Source organism: Eulemur rufifrons, chromosome 30 (assembly GCF_041146395.1).
Source record: "Eulemur rufifrons isolate Redbay chromosome 30, OSU_ERuf_1, whole genome shotgun sequence".
In the NCBI taxonomy this organism is placed as follows: domain Eukaryota; kingdom Metazoa; phylum Chordata; class Mammalia; order Primates; family Lemuridae; genus Eulemur; species Eulemur rufifrons.
Window position 1 is genome coordinate 12,682,755 of NC_091012.1, and position 22,043 is coordinate 12,704,797.

The following is a 22,043-nucleotide window of genomic DNA, read 5'->3' on the forward strand; positions in this document are numbered from 1 at the left end:
TGTGGGCGCCACAGGGAAGGCGCCGCCCCACCCCAGCCCCTCACTGTCCTGCAGTTGAACGAGAAGGTAAAAAACTCCCCATCCAGCTTCCCCAGTGACCCAAGAGAGAAGAAGGAGCTGCACAAGTCCCTGCCTTCGCAACGCACGGGTGGCCTTTGACAAAAGGTCCGTCACAGGCTGAATCCCCACTAGGAGAGGGTGAGGATCCAGTGCACACTGGTGCCCGTAGAACCAGCGCACCAACGCCCTGAATGGAGAGGTGCAAGGAGGTGGCCAAGGAGACCGACTTCTACCACACACTCTGCAGCCAGCCACTGAGTGCCGAGACCCAGCTGAAAGATGACACTGCGGGAGCGTGGCCTGCTGCAGCAGTCGCAGGAGGACAAGGAGCGACTCCGCGAGGAGGATCAGGAGACTGGAGACTTCTGGGCCCAGCAGCGGGTGTTGAAGCACAGTGGGTCATCCGAGATCCTCAGCAAGCTATGGCTATGGACAAGCGGGAGGTAGTTAAGGACTATGGTCCCCTGTGGGAGAAGTACGGAAGACAGCCGAAAAAGTAGCCATCTACAACTCAGACCTGAGCCGCTTGGAGCAGCTGGGGGAGGAGAACCAGCGCCTGCTGACCTTGACCCAGCAGAGGGACACGGCCCTCCAGATGCAGCACCAGTAGCGCCCTGTTCCTGAGGAGGTTGGAGGCATCCACCATGAGCTGAATGAGGCCCCAGCCCAGAACAAGGGCCTGTAATGGGAGATGGAGCTGACAGAGCTGAGGACCACAGAGGTGAAGACCCCAAGGAGTCGGAGAAATACCGGGAGGAGCGGGATGCCGTGTACAGCAAGCACAAGCTCATGATGAGCCAGCGGGACCAGGTCATCTCGGAGCTGGACAAGCTGCAGAGGTGGAGTTGGCTGAGTTCAAGCTCAAGAGAAGCACGTCTGAGATGGTCAGCGAGGAGATGTAGGCACTGTGGCAGGTAACAGTGCACTGAATAATGGCACTTTCATACAAAGGGTGCAAGACTTTTCCAGAACATCGAGGTGAAAGCTAATGTGAAGAGGAATATTTACTTTGATGAATTTTTTTTCTATCTCCTAAATCTTAACTCAAGCTTTGATGAAATTTTTGAAAAGACTATCATGTGAATACATGTATAGTAAGTAATGATAATGCATTAGAACTTGGTAATTATCCTAGAAAAACCACCAACTCATTTTCACATCCTGGTATCTGACCACATAATTGTTGGAGGAAAATGACATCAAATAAGGAAAAGAAAATGAAGAAAAAAAACTTTGAAAATGACTGAGTTAGTAACTACCCTAAAATGTCACAGAATGTCAGATACATGAAATGTGAGTCTGGGATAGGAAAGAGCACTTGTATGGATGGGTTTTTTTTGTTTGTTTGTTTGTGTGTGTGTGAGATTTTCTAAGTTAACTGTGAAAACTGTATAGAAATGTGGAAAGCACAGAGAAGGACGAAGAACACCTGAATTCTCCGGCGATAAGATGCTGAGGTCTCATGTCTAACAGCAGCTGAACACCCCTCCCGGCACTGAGGCATGCCCTTCAGCCTGAGGACTGGTTCTGGCCTCTGTAGGAGATTTTGGCTGAGCATGAAGTCCACCTGTCAACTGAGGCAGGAATTTCTTCCAGGCACTGTTCTGAGTCAGCAGGCAGGCGAGAAGAAACCCGCCCCACCCCCTTGCAGTATCCAGGAATGAATTTTGGGTTTTAGTATTGGATTTGGTTGTTATAATTGGCTGTAAATTAGTGACAATAGTGCAGCTTTAGGAACACGAACAAACTGCCCTAAAAGTTCTAAAACTATGGACAGGGGTGCCATCAACAAACTTTATGCTAGATCGATTCTCCAAGTTATATTTGATAAGAGATATTCTTAATCATATGATGGCAGTTTTACATGTTCCTAAGAATCTGTGTCACAGTAGTCTTCTCAGGTGAGGCCTCTCCTGAGAGAGCTTTCCTGACTCCTGTCCCACAGCCCCTGTCCTCTTCACCAGAGCCTTCCCACCTTTGCAGAGATTTGCTTATTTATATACCATTAAGGGCAAAAGTTCCATGAGGATGAGATTCCCATACCCACGCCTGGCCCTAGGCACTTAATGAATATTTATTGAAAGGATGAGAAAACAATCAGCAAAGTAGATGATATTACCTTCCCATTTCAGGGGAAGTTCTTGAGATTTTACTCCTGCATGGGTCTCATCTTGTATGAGTTCTTTTTGAGTTTTCTGAGACTCACATACCCCAGCATGTAGGGGTGTGGCCTTCACTACAGCACCTACCTGGAGAGAAGAGTGATTGGATAGATTGTGCACCCATTTCTGATGCTGAGGAGACATCATTTGTGCTTCAGCAATCTCCATCTTCTTCATCAAGGGGACCCTGTCATTCTTCAGGGTCACAGAATGCTCCAAAGCCTTTCCCTGTGACCACCAGGAAGCAGAGCAGTTGCACCTTAATTCATGAAATGTCTGAGAGGGGGATCACAGCATCAGACTCCTTGGCATCCTGAGGCCAACTGTGACCTGAGAAGGACACATGGGGACTTGCTACCAGGAAGGCACTTTGCAGAGAGGTCTGAACCCTAGGGCCCATCATTGCAGGAGGGCTCTCGTTCCCGTAACAGTCATTAAGCCACTTCCAGGAAGGCATTTTTTGAGAAATTTAAATGAGGACCAAGATGTTCATCCCAACATTTTTAAAATCATAAGGAATTGGAAAAACAGAAATGTCCAATAATAGGGGATTGTGTCCCCTGGACCTTTTTCTCATGCATAATAACATTGCTAATATTTTCTGTTTAAAAATAGATTTGACTCTGTCCTAGTGTTTTGAAACCTGCTTTTCCCCCTTCACAGACCCTCTACAAAGTCAATGCCATTCGTGGACTTCCCAATGTTTAGTGGATGCCTGTTTGTGAATCTGGGACCCTATGTGATGCATTAAAGTAATGCCTTTTTGATGACCACACAGGCTGTTGAAATCACCTGGTTCTCTCTGAATCACTGCACAGACAAAACACGATCTTGAAAGAAACACACAGACCCATGCTATATTCTTCCTTTAAAGTTCTGTATTGCTTATTTAAAAGGAATTTTCATTCCTAATTAGAGCTTTAAGTAACATTCTTTGTAGAAATTTTGGAAATTATAAAAGTACAAAGAAACCAAAGAAATAAATCTTTCACATAATCCCTATAAGCAACACCCCATTCTTAATGTTTGGCATAGTTCCTCCAGGTCACTTTTTATGGACTTTAAATTTTGAGCTCATACCGTACAACATTGGCTATAATTTTTAAGTTATGAATGTAATTGCTATTTTAATAGTATATCATCTCACATAAGCATTTCCTCATGTTTTTAAATCTAATTTTTAATAAATGCCTAAGGTTCCAATGAAGGGGCATACATCATTTATTCAACCAATCCTCTATTATTGGACCATTCTCTTTTAAGAACAGAAATTGTAAAGAAGATTGAATTAGTTTTAGCTGGAAAAAGAAAAAAATGTGTAAGTAACCAAGGTAAAAGATAAAAAACACAACAGAAATAGAAAATGGAATTATTTGCAGTCACTGCTATCTCTGTCCTGTCCCAGGGGGCTCTGCTGGCTTGGGCCTTGTACATCAAATTATGTCCTCCCTTCCTTCCTCCCTTCTTTCTTTCTTTCATAGATCACCTGAGTAGTGATCCACCTTCCATGTTCAGAGATGGGTGGGAAGCCATAGACAGGAAAAATGCCTTTACCTCTTTTTCCTGCCCCTTAGTGTCATCTATAATATTAACCTCCCCATTATTCACCTTGAAAATGCCTTTGACTGGAACCTCATTTTTCTCCTTTGCTTACCTCAAGCCAGTGCCCATAACCACAAAGCCCATAGATCAAAGAAAAACAGAAAACAACTTAACAGGTAATATTTATTGAGAAGATTAATCCCTTCTAAAACTATGAGAAGGGAACCATAATTAACACATTTTCCAGTTGAGAAAACTGAAGCTCAAAAATGTGGCCCAGATCTCTGAGATAGAAAGTGGTGAGATCCAGGATGTAAATCTGGGCGCCATAATTCCAGAATCTTGACCAAACCTCTATTTATACTGACCTTGAAACTAACCAGAAAAAAAATTTGGATCCAATTTAGTAGATATGTGTCTTTAAGCATAGCATGTATGCCTAAATGTATGGGAATGGATGGTAAGGACGGGTTGAACATCCCTAAACCAAAAATTTGAAACTTGAAATGTTCCAAAAGCCAAAACTTTTTCAGAGTCAACATGACACATGTGGAAAGTTTTAAATCTGACCTAACGTGATAAGTCACAGTCATAATACAATTGTACAAGACACAGCTTATTCCATGTCCCCAAGGGGAAAAAAGACCCTCTCAGTCCCCTTCAGCTGCAATAGCTCTTTTCTGTGCACACCCATATTTCCCCATGCAAGCAGGCCCACAAAGGGCAATACTTAATAAAATGGCATGTGTGCAGGCCGGAGGCAGCAACGGCACATTCCCCATGGTGCCCCACATAGTTTCAAGACCTACATGTATTGCTTACTGTGTTTTTTGCTTATTCTCTGCTTTGTGGTATAAAGATATGTTAAAATTGTCAAAAGCCTTGCAGATACTCCTACGGATAACAATGATAAGAAAAGCAGGAAGCATTTACATTTATCTATAGCACAAAAAGTCAATCTACTAGAGAAACCAGACAGTGGTATGAGTGTAAAACGTGTTACAGAAGAGTATAGTGTTGGAATTATCAACATATGTGACCTGAAGGAATGGAGTACAGGGATGCTCCTAAAATGCCAGAGGGATTAAACAAGTTTTTAGTAGAAAAATGCATTACACCCTAGAGTAAGGAAGATAACCACGTGGCATTAACCATGGATTGGCCATTACTGGGAACTTTGCAAGTGGTCACAGAAGCCAGTTATCAGCTGAGATGAAGGTACAAAAGCTAGGTGAAGAATTACTGTTAGAAAAGCATATGAAAACCTCCACATTCATGTTATCAATCAACTTTGTGGATAAGTTTGAAACCGAGAAGCTACAGCTAGAAACTCTATCTTCCTGTTTTGTGCAGCTTGAAGGATGGAGGTGTGAGCATGTGACAGTCCACCTATGCTCAACAATTCCCAGGGACAATAAAATCATATAATTACTCTAACTGAATAAGCAGAAAGTTAAAAAGACAGGATTTGTATGAAGGGATTCTGCACCCTGGAGACATGAGATTTGCAAGAAATAAATTTAATGTACAGCAGAGAAACTCAGTTTGCTTTGAGAATTTGTAAGGTCTAGTTTGCTTGTACATCGCCAACTCTTCTGAAATTTGTTTTGATCATTGTTTCCATTTTCTTCTGAAGATAGGTACACACACACACACACACACACACACACACATGCATTTCTTCCTCTATAGTTCTCTTATACACAGTTTATTTTTAGTCTGAAATATTGTATACTGCATTCAATGTAAATCTAAACAAAACATCTCTATGTGTTCAACTAGCCCAGAAAAGCACCATGTGCAAAGAAGAATATTGCATAAAATTTTATGAATAGCGATTTAAAATTTAAAGGTATGGCTTTGAATTATGCTCCCATATAATCTTTATTGTAACTATATCAACATACCCATAGTTACAAAAAAAGAGAGAAAAAGGACACAAAATAGTAACTATGAGAGTAATATTACAATATTATTGAAAGTTTAGGTCCTCAAAAAAATAGATTACTAAAGAAGTTATTCCATTGTGTTACCCAAATACTTCATCATTTTTGTCTGTTAACTACAATCTTGGACAACATCAGATAGTTTAACATTGGTGGCAAGGTAACATTTCACTCATTGCACATCACTGTTAAAACATTAAAAACCATTTAGTTTTACTAATCAAAACAAATTAATTAACCCAGAGACTAAATAAAGCATTTTAAAATCCACTATATGCTCCTAGGTCATAAGCACTCAAGAAAGATTATTTTCTGTCTACTATAGTGATCTTAGAGTTATGTTTTCTTTAAATTTAAAGACTGAGGCTATTTAGTGCACATTGATTTTAATACATATACAACCTTTCAGATAGGAGTTATCTTCACTTTCCTCTAATATATGTGAAGATGTTCTTATTGCTATCACATCAAATAACATTCAATATTTCTATGTCCTCTAGCACATCAAATAGTATTTAAGACTTCTATTTCATTCTATTGTTCAGATATGTCAGTATTTTACATAATTGGCCAGTTTTTTCTTACGTAAGGAGCAATTGGTAAAATGATTTATTTTGAAAATTTAGGATGTTTTTCTCTTACTTTAATACAGAAGGAAAAAACTGATTACCTACTGTACACTTGCACATATCATTATTTTATGATTCCAACACCAACAGCATCTTTCATTATATTTTATTAATTTATTTTACATTTGCCATTAAACTTTCATAAAAAATTGATATTAATCATATACACCTAATATTGAATGGCCTCTCATAGCTCTGATGAAGAAACATCAGATCACATATTTTCATATAAACATTAGGAATGAAGGTATAATACAAACTAAGAATTGAATTACATTAATATTTGCTTTTCAAAAATTTCAAATGCTGTCTATACAAACTACCCACTGAATATAATTATGCCTGTCTAAATATCAATGTTCTTGGCCGGGCGCGGTGGCTCACGCCTGTAATCCTAGCACTCTGGGAGGCCGAGGTGGGCGGATCGTTTGAGCTCAGGAGTTCGAGACCAGCCTGAGCAAGAGCGAGACCCCATCTCTACTAAAAATAGAAAGAAATTATATGGACAGCTAAAAATATATATAGAAAAAATTAGCCGGGCATGGTGGTGCATGCCTGTAGTCCCAGCTACTCGGGAAGCTGAGACAGGAGGATCCCTTGAGCTCAGGAGTTTGAGGTTGCTGTGAGCTAGGCTGACGCTACGGCACTCACTCTAGCCTGGGCAACAGAGTGAGACTCTGTCTCAAAAAAAAAAAAAAAATCAATGTTCTTGTTCTTTTGAAAAATATGATCAGATAAATTATCTAATTGCTTTAACTTCACATTATTCTGTACAATAAATACTCTGGGTTAGTTTAAAATCTGAAAATGTGCTTCAGCTTTTACTTGTGTGAATCCCCTGATGAACTTAGACTTAGGTTTGGATTAAATACTTCCATACATTGCACCTGTAAAGTTTCTTTCCCTATGAACTCTCTGGAGATGTCTAAGTTGTAGGTATATTTGGAATAAAAGATTTTTCACATGTATTACACATATTGGGTTTCTGTAGTATGAAGTTGGTGATGTTGAGTAAGGTGTGAACTACAGTAAAAGATATTGTCACATTTTTTACACTTGTAAGTTTTCTGTCCAGTATGAATTCTCTGATGTTTTCTGAGGCTTGAAAACTGAGTAAAAGTTTCACCACATTCTTACAATTATAGGGCTTCTCTCCAGTGTGAATTCTCTGATGTTGAGTTAGGTCTGAACGACGGTTAAAGGCTTTATCACATTTGTCATATTTGTAGGGTTTTTCTCCAGTATGAATGTTTTGATGTTGACTAAGGTTTGAACTAGAGTGGAAAGGCTTTGCCACATTCTTCACATTTGTAGGGTTTTTCCCCAGTATGAATGAACTCTCTGATGTCGTCTAAGGATTGAAAACTGAGTAAAAGTTTTGTCACATTCTTTTTTTTATATATATACAATTTTTCTTTATTTTTTTTATTTCAGCTTATTATGGGTGTACAAAAGTTCAAATTACATACGTTGCCCATGTACAGCCTATCTCCCCGAGTCAGAGCTCCAAGCATGTCCATTCCCCAGACAGTGTGCACTGTACTCATCATGTAGGCATACACCCATCCCCTCCCCCCACCCCCACCCCCCACCCCAGTCTATGACAAAGACACCTGTACCCTAATGTTTATAGCAGCACAATTCACAATCACAAAGATATGGAAACAACCCAAATGCCCATCAATGCATGAATGGATTAGTAAATTGTATATGTATACCATGGAGTATTACTCAGCTATAAGAAATAATGGAGGTACGACATCTCTATGGTTCTCCTGGAGAGAGTTGGAACCCATTATATTAAGTGAAGTATCCCAAGAATGGAAAAACAAGCATCACATGTACTCACGAGAAAATTGGTTTCCCTGATCATCACCTAAATGCACATTTGGGAATGATACCAATTGGATATCAGTTTTGCCACATTCTTTACATTTGTGGAGGTTTTCTTCAGTATGGACTGTGTTATGTTTTCTTAGATTGAATGGCTGACTAAAGATTTTGTAACATTTATTATGTTTGTATGAATATTCTCCAATATGAATTCCCTGATTTTGAGAATATTTCCCTGACTGGGAAAAAGCTTCTACACATTCATTACATTTGTAGGAATAATCTTGAATATGGATATCCTCATGGCTAATAAGCTTTAAACATTGATGAAAGACATTCTCACATGCTTTACATTTGTACTGGTTCTCTGGATATTGACCTTTCTGATATTTTATAGAGCATGAGACTTGGTTCAAGTTTTTTCAGGTTTCTTGCATTGATAATTTCTCTCATCAATATAAATATCCTTTTAATTATTTATGGTTTTATTGGACATGTAAGGTTTTCCCAATTTTCTATTCCCTGATATTGATTAAGCAATGATGATTGGATATACTCCTCACTATACTGATCACAGTTGTAGATTTTGGCATCTGGTGGTAGTATTTGTTGGTGGAAGAACAATAAAGTTTTAATGAAGGACTCATCAAATTGATCATATTTAGAAATATTCTCTTCAATTTTAAATCTCTGGTCTTCAGAAATATTTGAGTGAACACTTAATCCAATCTTATATCCAAAGTCCTGGGTTTCTCTGGTTATTTCAAAAGACTGCTTATTGCTTCCTTTAATATGTAGTGCTGAAAATAATTCAGATATAGTTTAAATGGCATGCTGACTCTAGTGAGAACAAAGGTGAATAGCAATTACAGCAACAGAGAGACTGCACAACATATGGAATTCATCATGGAAGGTAAAGACGGAGCGCTTTTAACAAGAAACAGACAAAGCTTTTTTAGTGGGAAAATATACAGAGTACTCCAGAGAAGACACATCCTGCCAACAGTTTGGAGAAGTGCCCAGAATGTCCAGTGTGGCTGCATGGTGCTAAATTTCCCCTGAACAAATCCATTCAATAAAAGATGGAATAGGCAGGTTTTTTAAAATAACAAAAATCTCATCAAAAATGAACCAAGACATCAAAATAACCAAGAAATATAGTCCAATAAAAGGACAACAATAATATTCAAGCGACCATAACGAAGTGAAGATCTATGAAGTAATTTTTATTTGATTTGATTTTATTTCAGCATATTATGGGGGTACAAATGTTTAGGTTATGTATACTGACTTTGCCCCAGCTGAATCAGAGCTTCAAGCATGTCCATCCCCCATAAGGTACACACCACACCCATTAGGTGTGTATATATCCATCCCCTCCTCCTCCTTCCCATCTGCCTGACACCCAATGAATATTATTATTATATGTGTACTTAAGTGTTGATCAGTTAATACCAAGTTGATGGTGAGTCCGTGTGGTGCTTGGTTTTCCATTCTTGTGATACTTCACTTAGTAAAATGGTTCCAGCTCTATCCAGGATAATACAAGAGGTGCTATATCACCATTGTTTTTTGTGGCTGAGTAGAACTCCATGGTATATGTATACCACATTGTATTAATCCACTCATGTATTGATGGGCACTTGGGTTGTTTCCACATCTTTGCAATTGTGAATTGTGCTGCTATAACCATTCTGGTGCTAATGTCTTCTTTATGGAAGGCCTTTTGTTCTTTTGGGTAGATGCCCAGTAATGGGATTGCTGGATCAAATGGTAGTTCTACTTGTATCTCTTTGAGGTATCTCCATATTACTTTTGACAGAAGTTGTACTAGTTTGCGGTCACACATAAAGTAATTTTAAAAGTATTTAAAATAACTTTTTTAAAGATGCCCTGTTAGCTTAATGAGAACACAGACAACTAAAGAAAAAGAAAAAAATGCACAAAGAAATTGATATTATTAACAAAGAGATTTGAACTTGAATAAAACCCACAAATGTAAAGTATGGAGCTGATAAATATAAAAACTGAATTTAAAGATTCACTAAAGCAAGAACAGACTTGATGTAGAAGAAAAAAAAAACCCAGCATGCTTAGTAATAGGCCATTTGTAATTACAGACAAGAGAGGAAAAAAAAAGAGAGAGAGAGAGAGAAATGAGCAGGGAGCATACCTGAAGAAATAATGTCTGAGAACTTCCTAAAGTTGAAGAAGATAGCATAAAATTTAAAGAAGCTAAAACTACTCTAACTAGAAACAACAGAAAAAGATCCAAAACAAGACACATCATAATCAAAAATTTAAAAATTACAAAGAGAATCTTGAAAATCAGCAAGAAAAAATGTGACTTGTCATGTACAAGGGCACTCTTATGGGATGATCAACAGATTTTTTAGCAAAAAAACCTTGCAAGCCAGAAAGGTATAGGATGATACAGTCAAAGTGTTGAAAAAATGACAACTAACAACCAGAACACTATTTCTAGCAAAAATTAATATTAGTTGAAAATTAAAAATTAGTTGAAAACAAAACATTTCAAAGATCAAAAAAGCTTAAACAATTTATACTCAAGGGACATACCCTACACAAATTGCAAAAAGCAGTCAGTTCTTTTTTTTTTTTTTCAGCTCATTATGGGGGTACAAAAGTTCAGGTTATATATATTGCCCATGCCTCCCCATCCCCCCGAGTCTGAGCTTCAAGTGTGTCCATTCCCTAGACAGTGCACATCACACTCATTATGTAGGTATGCACTCATCCCCTCCACCCACCCGCATCCCCCCCAGTCAGAACTTCAAGCGTGTCCATTCCCCAAACAGTGTGCATTGCACTCATCAAGTAGGTATACACCCATCCCTTCCCCCCAGACCCCGCCTCTGTCCGATACCCAATTGGTGTTATTCCCAAATGTGCACTCAGGGAAACCAGTTTGCTGGTGAGTACATGTGGTGCTTATTTTTCCATTCTTGGGATACTTCACTTCATAGAATGGGTTCCAACTCTCTTCAGGAGAACCAAAGAGATGCCATATCGCCATTATTTCTAATAGCTGAGTAATATTCCCTGGTATACATATACCACATTTTGCTAATCCATTCATGAATTGATGGGCATTTGGGTTGTTTCCACATCTTTGCAATTGTGAATTGTGCTGCTATAAACATTCCGGTGCAGGTGTCTTTTTTATAGAATGACTTGGGTGGAGGAGCAGCAGTCAGTTCTTCATAATGAAAAGTAAAATATTAGCCACATAGTTACGTGAGTATATCAAGTTCCACGGTAAATGTAATTGTGTGCATACATATAGTATTCTGTGTTATCATAATGATGGTGAATAAAATACTTTTAATTCTGCTATAGATTTGAATAGACAAACCCTTAAAGTAACCACAAATTTGTGTTAATGGGTACATAATAAAAAGTATATAATCTGTGATTTCAACAGAATGCGATGTAAAAAGGCAGGGACTTTGTATTCAGTTAAAGTTTTCAGCTTAAAATAGTTTGTTATAATAGGCAGATTTTTAAAAATAAGTATAGTAAACACAAACAAAATATCTATGGTATATACACATCTCAAATGCTCTTGGGGTTTTAAAGAAAAAAGAAAAACATAATAAAACATAGTAGATACACAAAAGGAAATGAGAAAGGAATCAAAACATCACTACAAAAATCAGCAAAACACAAAGGAAGACAGTAAAAGAAAACAAGAACAAGATAGCTATAAGACTTACAGAAATAAATAAAAGGCAAGTTATTGCCTTTCAGTATTTACTTTCTCTAAAATAAATTAAATCAATCAAAAGACATATTTTGTCTGAATAAATTGAAGAAATATGATCCAACTCTACGTTTTCTACAAAAGACCTACTTTTTTTGGGTGGGGGACAGAGTCTCACTCTGTTGCCTGGGTTAAAGTGCTGTGGCGTCAGCCTAGCTAACAGCAACCTCAAACTCCTGAGCTCAAGTAATCCTCCTGCCTCAGCCTCCTGAGTAGCTGGGACTACAAGCATGTGCCACCATGCCCAGCTGATTTTTTCTATATATTTCTAGTTGTTCAGCTAATTTATTTCTATTTTTAGTAGAGACAGGGTCTCGCTCTTGCTCAGGCTGGTCTCAAACTCCTGAGCTCAAACAATCCACCCACCTTGGCCTGCCAGAGTGCTAGGATTACAGGAGTGAGCCACCGCACCCAGCAAAAAACTTACTTTAGATGTAAGGGCACAGAGGACTGTAAGTAAAAGAATTGAAAAAAGTTATTGAATGCAATGTCAAATACTCCCACATTGACAAAATATATGTTACATGAAAAATTGTCATAGGGGATAGCAAAGGGCATTATATAATGATCAAAGAGTCCATTAATCAGGAAGCTATCACAAGTATTAATCCATATGCATCTACCACTACAGCTCCCAAATATATGAAGCAACTTTTTACAGAATTGAAGCAAGAATCAGACAATATCACAAGAACAGTAGTATAATTTGATACCACCCTTTCAATAATGAAAAGAAGTCAAGAGACAAAAGAACAAAATGAAACAGAAGATGTGAACACTATAGATTACACCTAAAAGTCTTATACTGAACTCTCCACTCTACACACTATTTTTAAGCAAACATAGCACATTATGGCAGATAGACAACCTGCTAAGCCACAAAACAAGTCTCAACAAATTTAAGCACATAAAAATCACACAAAGTATTATTGCTGACTACAATAGAATAAAACTAGAAGTAAAAATCAAAAGGAAAGTGATATGTCCACAACTATGTGGAAATTAAACAAAAAACTACTGGAAACACTTTTTTTCAAAAGCTAAAAGATTTAATATTATTAATATGTCAATGCTACCCAAAGTGATCTACAGATTTGATGAAATCTCTGTCAAAATACCAATGCAAATTTTTACAGAAGTGTTAAAATATTCTAAAATTTCTATGGAATCTCAAAAGATTAAAAAAAAAACAGAAGAAACAATATTGTAATAGGAAAACACAGAAGCAACAGATTTTTCAATTTCAAAACATATTACAAAGCTATGTTATTCAAAACAGTGTGGTACTGGCATAAAGACAGACAAATAGATGATTAAATAGATTTAAAAGCCCAGAAATAAACACTCATGTATAATATATTGACAACTTATTCTCAGAAATTCTCACCAGAACATCACAGTGAGGAAAGGAAAGTCTCTTCAACAAATAAGGTTAGGAATACTGGAAATTCAAATCAGACAAATTAAAGTTGGACCTTACCTTGTACTATACACAAACAAGAACTCAAAATAGACTGACTTATTTTTTGTAGCCTTTCTAAACTGAATTTTAACATTTCTATTTTAGTTTACTGTTAGTGTAGACAAATACTATTAATTTTTATGTTGATTTTGTATTCTGTAACTTTACTGATTTTTTAAGAGTTCTAACAATTTTGGGGTTGTGTGTAGTTTTTTAGGTTTTTTTTAAAATATAAGATCACTTTGTCTGCAAACAGGGACAATTTGTCTTCTCACTTTCCAGTTTAAATGATTTTAATTCTTTCTCCTCTCTTTCCCACAATGGCTTCCAGTACTACGTTGAATAGGACTGGTGAAAACAGGTATCCTTGTCTTGTTGGAAATCTCAGAGAAAAAGCTTGCAGCATTTCCCTCCTCACTGTGTTATCATTGGTTTTTTTTTACATATGGCCTTTATTGTGTTGATATACATACCTTGTATACCTAATTTTTTGAGTGTTTTTATTATAAAGGAATGTTGTCAAATGCTTTTCCTGCATCTACGCTAGCTGTAAAAAATTAAGATATCTAGCAATAAACTTAAAAAGTTGAAAGATATAGATACTAAAAACTATAAAATAGGGATGAAGAAATTGAAATACACATGAATAAATGGAAAGTTACCTTTTGTTAATGGATTTGAAAAATAATTTTTAAATGGCCATACTACCCAAAGTGATGTACAACTTCAATGTAATTTCTATCAACATATCAATGACATTCATCACAGAAATTTTTTAAAATCCCTAAAATGAATATGAAACTAGAAAATATCCCAAATAGCAAAAGCAATCCTGAGCAAAAAGAACAAACCTGAAGTCACAGTATATGACTTCAAAATTTACTAAAAAGCTATAGTAACCAAACAGCATGGTACTGGCATACAAACATGGATGGATCTGAAGGACAAAATGTTAAGTGGAATAAGCCAGACACAAAAATACAAATACTGTAGAATGTACTCATGTGTGGTATGTTTAAAAAAAAGTTGAGATCATAGAAGCAGAAAGTAGAACAATGGTTACCAGAGACTAAGGGAAGTGGACGAAGAGGTGAGGTTGGTTAACTGGTACAAAATTACAATTAGAAAGAAGAAACAAGTTTTGGTTTTCTATTGCACAGTAAGATGAAAATGGTTAAGAGTAAGGTATTGTATATTACCAAATAGTTAGAAGACCAGCTTGTGGATATTTTCACCACGAAGAAATAATAAATGCATGAGGTAATGAATACACTAAATATCATGATTTCATTATTATACAACATATATATGTGAAACGTCAAATTGTATCCTGTAAATATGCACAATTATAAGTGTCAATTAAAAACATAGACAAAGACTTAAATGTAAGACCTATAAATATTAAACTCCTAGAAGCATATATAAAAGGGAAGCTTCATTACAATTACACTTTGTAATGATTTCTTGGATATAATATCAAAGTTAACACACAACAAAAGCAAGAATATGCACATGGTACTACATCAGTGTATCCAAAATATCTCAAACTTATTCAAAGCAAAACATGGAATAGATATTTGCACATTTGCATACATTGCAGCATTATTTACTAAAGACAATACCTGGAAACAAACAAAATGTCCCTTTATCGATGAGTAGATAAAGAAATATGGCATATACATATAATGGAATGTTATTTAGCCTTAAAAATGTTCATCTTGACACATATTATAGCAAGGACAAACGTTGAGGATAATATGTTAAGTAAAACAAAGCAATCAAAAAGAAACAGTCACTGTATTATTATACTCATAAAGTATGTGAAGTAGTCAAATTCATAGAAAGAGAAAGTAAAGTGATGTTTTTCAGGAGTTAGAAAGAGGTAGAAAGAATCATTTCCTGTTTAATGGCTATTCACTTTTAGTTTAATAAGATAAAAATGATCTAGAAATATGTTGAAAAACTATGTGAATATACTTAACACTACTAAACTGTATACTTAAAAATGTTTGATATAACAATTTTATGTATTTTACCACAATTAAAAATTTGGCTACCTAAAGAGATAATTAGAAAACTTTTCAAAAATCACCTTCAAATAACAAAATTGTTTCTCTCATAAAATAATATAAATTCAAACAATAAATATATTGTGAATTTAAGACTATTTCCTTCACCACTCACATAGATAGGCTAAAGCAATCATTGATAACCAACCGGCACACTCGCGAGAGTGCGCACACACCCACACACGATAAGTTCTGAACAAGCATGGACAATGTAAGTCCTGAACCATGTGTGGGCAATTTTTATAAAGTCAAAAAAAGCACAGATATTTTATAGGCAGCAAACATATGCCCAATGCATACAGAAATCATGTACCACATTATTTTAAGTGTACAGAGCTGAACATTATCATCCATTTCATAATATTCAGGTGCAAAATAAAAAATACAATGCACTCATCTGAGGAAACATACACTCAAAAGAAACACAGTAATATTGACTTGAAAACAAGAATAAGAGAAATTTTGATACATAAAATACTGAAGATAACATAGATATACTATTTAAAAATAATTCTTTTGTCTTTTCTCTCTGTACTTTAATGGATGCAAATAAAAATAATTCTTTAGCAATAGATTAGGACCCTGTCTCAAAAAAAGGTAATACTTTCAATATCTACAATTTTTAATTGCATGCTGCCATGAAGATTGGTGCTATTTTTACATAAAATAGAGAAGCAATAATACAGCCTTTTGAAGTTAAGAAATGCTTGGCATTTCCAAATGAACAACATAAATGTTGTAAAATATGGTATAAATTACTGAAATAAAAAGTAAAATTTTGGGATTAAATTATGCCATCATTTAAATATAGGCTGAGAAAATGGATATTAATTTTAGTGATTTCTTCTTGCCTACAATAAACTTGAACTTAACTCCAAACATTTTAATAAATGTTTGGTGCCCACTAGTAATCTAATTTGCTTCTTACATTAACAGGTAAATTTAGCATTTTATTTCAGAACTTTTGAATCCAAGAACCATGGACAAATTTGACATATATTTCAGAAAGTGAAGCATATAGCAGAGTAACATAAGCGAGATGACACAATAGGAGGTCTCCCAGTCATATCCCCACAACATAATGTGATAGCCATGCTCAAACAAAGCAGCCTTGATGGGAGTTTTGCACTCCAGGTCAGAGTTTTTGATACCCTGGTTGAGCCCAAGTTTGAGGAGGGCCATTTTGAGAAAGCCAGACCATGACCAGGTGGCAGACTTGCCAATAATAGTCCTGGCAAGAGAATAAAAAACGACCACATCCTTCTTTAAGCTAAGCTATAGTCCATTTGACCTTGATCTTGCCACTAGCACCACCTGTCAAGATACACAGGAGGATTCATATCCACCTGTGTCTCAGGTGAACAGGCCTGCAGATGTTGGTTCTATCTTTGGTCACTGAATCAGTCTAAAACCCACCTTTTTCACCTCTCAGCCATGGTATGGGAAAAATCCTGCCCACATAGGAACACTCAGGGAAAACAGTCATCTGTGCTCCTGAATATAGAACCACTAAGAGAAAAAAATAATAATAATAACGTTACCTTTGGGGCCGTGCTGACTTCTTAAAATACTATTGAAAAACTGCCGTTTCGCTCCTCATCACAAACACCCATTCCTGCGACCCTCTGCTTTTTTCTTTACCTTGACAACTCAATACCAAAAAGCCAAGTCAGACCTGGAAATTATTGTGGGAAAGAATAAATGGTGCAGACAAACCCAGGCGCGCCTCGACCCTCTGTGAAGAAAAACCACAAGATCAGCCCCCAATCTTCAAGTGAAGTCAGGCAGGATTTACCTCCGCCTGCCAGGGAGAATTCAGTTCAGGAACATTCAGCCATTTTTCATTTTGTTGCTCTTGGAATCTTAAATGTTTTAAAAGAACTATCATTATTTTTCAAAGGTGGCAAAAAATGAGTCCTAAAGGATTGGCTTTCTCTAAATCTTAGAGAACCAAGGCAGATCTTTAGGAAGGTCCAGTAGTCTCCGCACAAGGGGCCCGTAAAAGCCTGACTAATGGACAGTGGGTAGTGGGGAAAGAGCTGGCCCTGGCCCCTCCCTGCCCCCAGGCTTTCTTGCTGACCCTGACAGGCCATAAAACTCCATCCCCAGGGTGGCTCCTCTGTGGTCCTTCACACCTCCACAGTGAGGAGGAGGAGGAGGAAGACCATCCCCCCGTCCCATTTGTTGCAGGCTTCCCCCACTCCCCACAGGCAGTGGCCCTGGGAGCAGGACTGCAAAAGAGATGGGGACACGTGAAGGATGAGCAGTATTGACTTTTTAAAAAATATGCTCATGCACTAAAAAAAGTGAGACATGAATTTTACATGTTGTGCGCACAGAAAGGAAGCAGCAGATAGGCACTTTCAACACGTCTGGAAACAAGAACATGAAATGCTGAGGCAATGCACTGGACCAGACACGTGAACCTGAGAAGGCCAAAGGTTCAAGAGCCCCCAAGAAGCAAGTGTGCACAAGAGCATGTGCCTGTGCGTTTACACGTGCGTGTGCGCAGTAGCTGTTACCATCCACTAGCGCCTGTCATTTGGCGGATACAGACACATTAGGAAGAATAGTAAGATTGTGATTCTGTTAATTAAAAAAAAATCTCTTTTCTTCTGATAGGTCATAAGCCATGGTAAATTTTCAATTCAACCCTCCAGAAAAATTAGAATCCTAGCAGGCTAACACAAATCACCTCTAAGTGGGATGTCAGGGAACTTCACCCAAATCATTTCAATTCCTTTTATGTCCCCATAATGCTGGTGCCTGCAGACCTCGAATTCTGTCCTCTTCTCACAACAGAGAGAAAAACACGTATCAAAATGCCCACAATCTCTACTCCTGCAGCTTGCAGAGAATTTAGCAGAAGATGGCCTCACCTTTGTCTATTTCTGAGGGATCTTAGTGTTTTCTCTTTTAATTTCTCTTAGTGTGGTCAGTGGCTGATTACATTTTTATGATAATATTTATAGTTGAATTGTGAATGTCCTGAAGAATGTTTTCTATTTTAAATTTCCTGTGCAGCAAGGATGTAGATCCAATTTTTAGGAATGTCTCCCCTCGTATTTTGGTTAAACAAGTAACACACGTTGACCAGGTGCAGTGCCCCGTGTGCCAGCAGATGTTGCCCGCGGCGCACATCAACTCGCACCTGGACCGCTGTCTGCTGCTCCACCCCGCGGGGCACGCGGAGCCCGCAGTCGACCCGCACAGCGCCAGGGAGCGGGCCAAGGGGCCCTGGCCGCCAGCACCAAGAGGCGGCGGCTGTCGGAGAGCTCCACGCTGAAGCAGCCGGCCACCCTGATGGCGGCTGAGAGCAGCAAGGGCGAGGGAGAGGAGGGCGACGACGGCTGCGAGAGGGAGAGCAGGGAGAGCTAGGACGCGCCGCCCACGCCCAGAGGCGCCCGCCCCATCCCCGACTTCCCGGTGGCCGCTCCAGCAGCCCCGGGAGGAAGGGGTCCGGAAAGGGGCCGGCGGCCGCCCCTGCTGCTGTGGGCAACGCGTCTCCGCACAGCTGGGACGAGGCTGAGGCGCAGAAGGAGGAGGAGGCCTTGGGCAACAGCAATGGCGAGGGAGACGCGGAAGCAGACAGCAAGGACAACCCAGGGCACTGGGATGTGGAGGACGCCGCCACTGCCGCCGCCACGTGTGGGGCCAGCAGCGGGGCGTCTGCACCCCCGCGCGGTGGCCGCCAATGAGATTCCATAGATGCTGGAGGGCAAGCGGCTGGCCAAGATGCGTCCTGACTCGCTGCAGGACTACATGGGGCAGAGCAGGGCTGTGGGGCAGGAGACCTTGTTCCGCTCGCTCTTGGAGACCAACGAAATTCCCTCGCTCATCCTTTGGGGGCCACCGGGCTGCGGCAAGACCACTCTGGCTCACATCATAGCCAACAACAGCAAGAAGCATAGCACAAGGCTTGTGACATTGTCTGCAACAAATGCCAATACAAATGATGTGCGAGATGTCATAAAACAAGCTTAAAATGAAAAGAGCTTTTTCAAAAGGAAAACCATCCTTTTTATTGATGAGATTTATCGGTTCAATAAATCTCAGCAGGACACTTCCTTCCTCACATGGAATGTGGGATGATCACCGTCATCGTGGCAACCACTGAGAGCCCTTCCTTCCAGGTCAATGCTGCTCTTCTGAGCTGCTGTCGGGTGATTGTTCTTGAGAAACTTCCAGTAGAGGCAATGGTGACTATTTTAATGTGAGTGATCAACTCACTGGGAATCTATGTCCTAGACTCTAGCCGTCCCACTGACCCTCTGGGCCACAGCAGCAACAGCAGCTCTGAGCCCTCCGTGATCACAGGGGACAAAGCAGTAGACGCTCTGGCTTACCTCAATGACAGGGACGCCCGGGCTGGGTTGAATGGACTGCAGCTGGCCGTGCTGGCCAGGCTAAGCTCCAGGAAGATGTTCTGTAAGAAGAGTGGGCAAACCTATTCTCCCAGAAGAGTTCTGATCACTGAGAATGATGTGAAGGAAGGCCTGCAGCTATCCCACATTTTGTATGACCCTGCAGGAGAGGAGCACTACAACTGCATCTCCGCCCTGCACAAGTCCATGCGGGACTCCGACCAGAACGCCTCCTTCTACTGGCTGGCTCGCATGCTCGAGGAAGGAGAGGAACCGCTCTATGTAGCAAGGAGGCTCGTGAGGTTTGCCAGCAAGGACATAGGTCTGACAGACCCATCTGCGTTAATAAAAGCAGTCGCTGCCTACCAAGGCTGTCATTTTATAGGCATGCCTGAATGCGAGGTGCTTCTGGCCCAGTGTGTAGTCTATTTTGCCAGAGCCCCTAAAGTCCATTGAGGTATTCAGCACCTATAGCAACATCAAAGCCCGCCTGAGGAACCACCAGGGCCCTCTGCCCCCAGTGCCTCAGGGCCTTCTGCACCTGAGGAAGGCGCCAACCGGGCTGATGAAGGATTTGGGCTACTGCAAAGGCTCCAAGTACAACCCCCTGTGCAGCGAGGCTGTGGAGCAGGAATACCTGCCTTAAGAGTTGAGAGGAGTTGATTTTTTCAAGCAAAGGAGGTGCTGACTCTTTCAGGTTATGACAGCAGAAGGATGTTTCTTTTTTTAGGAAGGGCCAGAAAGAAGGAGTAACTGGACTGTGAAGTTGGTTGCCTGGTAGAAGTTAAAACAGACCAACATTTTGTGCCAGAAATTTAAGAGCTCTGTAGGTGGAGGCACAGTTACTTCAACTAAATGTATGACATTGAAATTCTGTTCTTTTGCACTCTGTGCAATGGTTATGCTTATGAAAATATTTGGCAGCTTTGTGCAATGAATTAATGTTATAAGGAATTATCTGTTTTGTCATAATATTTAAGTCATAATGTCATTTCAGAATTCAGTTCTGTAGGATTTTTTTCTTTAAAAAATGTATATTCTGGGTAGTTTTAATTGGTAAAAAAATGTAATTGTGATTTAATACTGCATAGTGTTTTGGGTATTTTTTTATATGCAAAGGTCTTACAAGCCGATAAAACTATTTTAAATAAAAAAAAACAAGTAACACACGATAACTTGGGTAGAAAATAATAATTCAAAAAATAGAGATGAGAAATAAGAAAAAAAAAGATAATAAAAAGTCAACATCCCACCCTCTAGAGGTAATCACTGCCAACATTTTGTGTATGGCCTTGGGGACTATGCATATGCGGGGGTCTGTACATGTGCACACACACAAAATAGCACGTGCACTGCAACACTGTGCCCAGAACTTTGTATACGATGCCCTATTTTCTGCATACAAAACCCCAAGGCTAGGAAGGAGCACAAGGCAACGAAGCTGGGTCTCTGGCAAGTTCATAACAGAAGGACTTGAGGACCCAGTGTGACTGCAGGCAGTCTCCTGATGTCACCATCCCCTCTGCTCCTGAGAAAAGATCAGGGGAAACTTCCTAGAATTTCCTTCCCCATGTGGTCCAGGAAGGAGTCTGCCAGAGAAGCACTGGGGCAGTTGGGAAGAACAGTCTTCATCCTCCATCAGCCCTTGCATGTAGCTGACCACCCCATGACTGCATGATTTCTGGGTCTTTTCTCTTCGTGGTGTGTCCTAGCTGAGATTCGCAGCTGACAAACCCGGGGCTAGTAAGTGATGGGGCAGAGGCCAGAGGTGGGAAGGAAGGTGGGCGGGACAGACCCCCTGCCCATAGAGGAGCACAGGGCCCTCCACGCACTGTTTCATGGGAGTCCCCTCACACGTGTAGAACCCGACTTTGTGGATGGCAAAGCTGTGAGCATGTGGAATCCGCCCAGGGCCACACACGGAGCCAATCCATGTCAGAGTGAGGAATCAAGCCCATCGCTCTGGCTCCAAAGCGCACTGGGCCCCGGGAGGCTGCCCTTACACAGAAGGCACCAGTGGGCCTCACGGTGTGGAGGGGAGAGAGACGGCTGCAGAGTTTCAGGGTGAGATGGAACAGCAGTCAGGAGGAATGCAAGGGGAAGAATGCAAGCCTGCAGAAGAGGCAGTCATGGGGGGTGGAGGGGGAGAGTGACCAAAACAATTTCTAAGGCCAGTTCCAGAAGCACAGGGA

At 39.7% G+C, this 22,043-nt stretch overlaps 1 pseudogene; it reads left to right on the plus strand.

Moving 5' to 3' along the window:
• The first annotated feature begins 744 nt into the window (after nucleotides 1–744).
• LOC138378460 (ATPase WRNIP1 pseudogene) lies at nucleotides 745–20,539 on the plus strand (annotated as a pseudogene).
• Nucleotides 20,540–22,043: the final 1,504 nt, after the last annotated feature.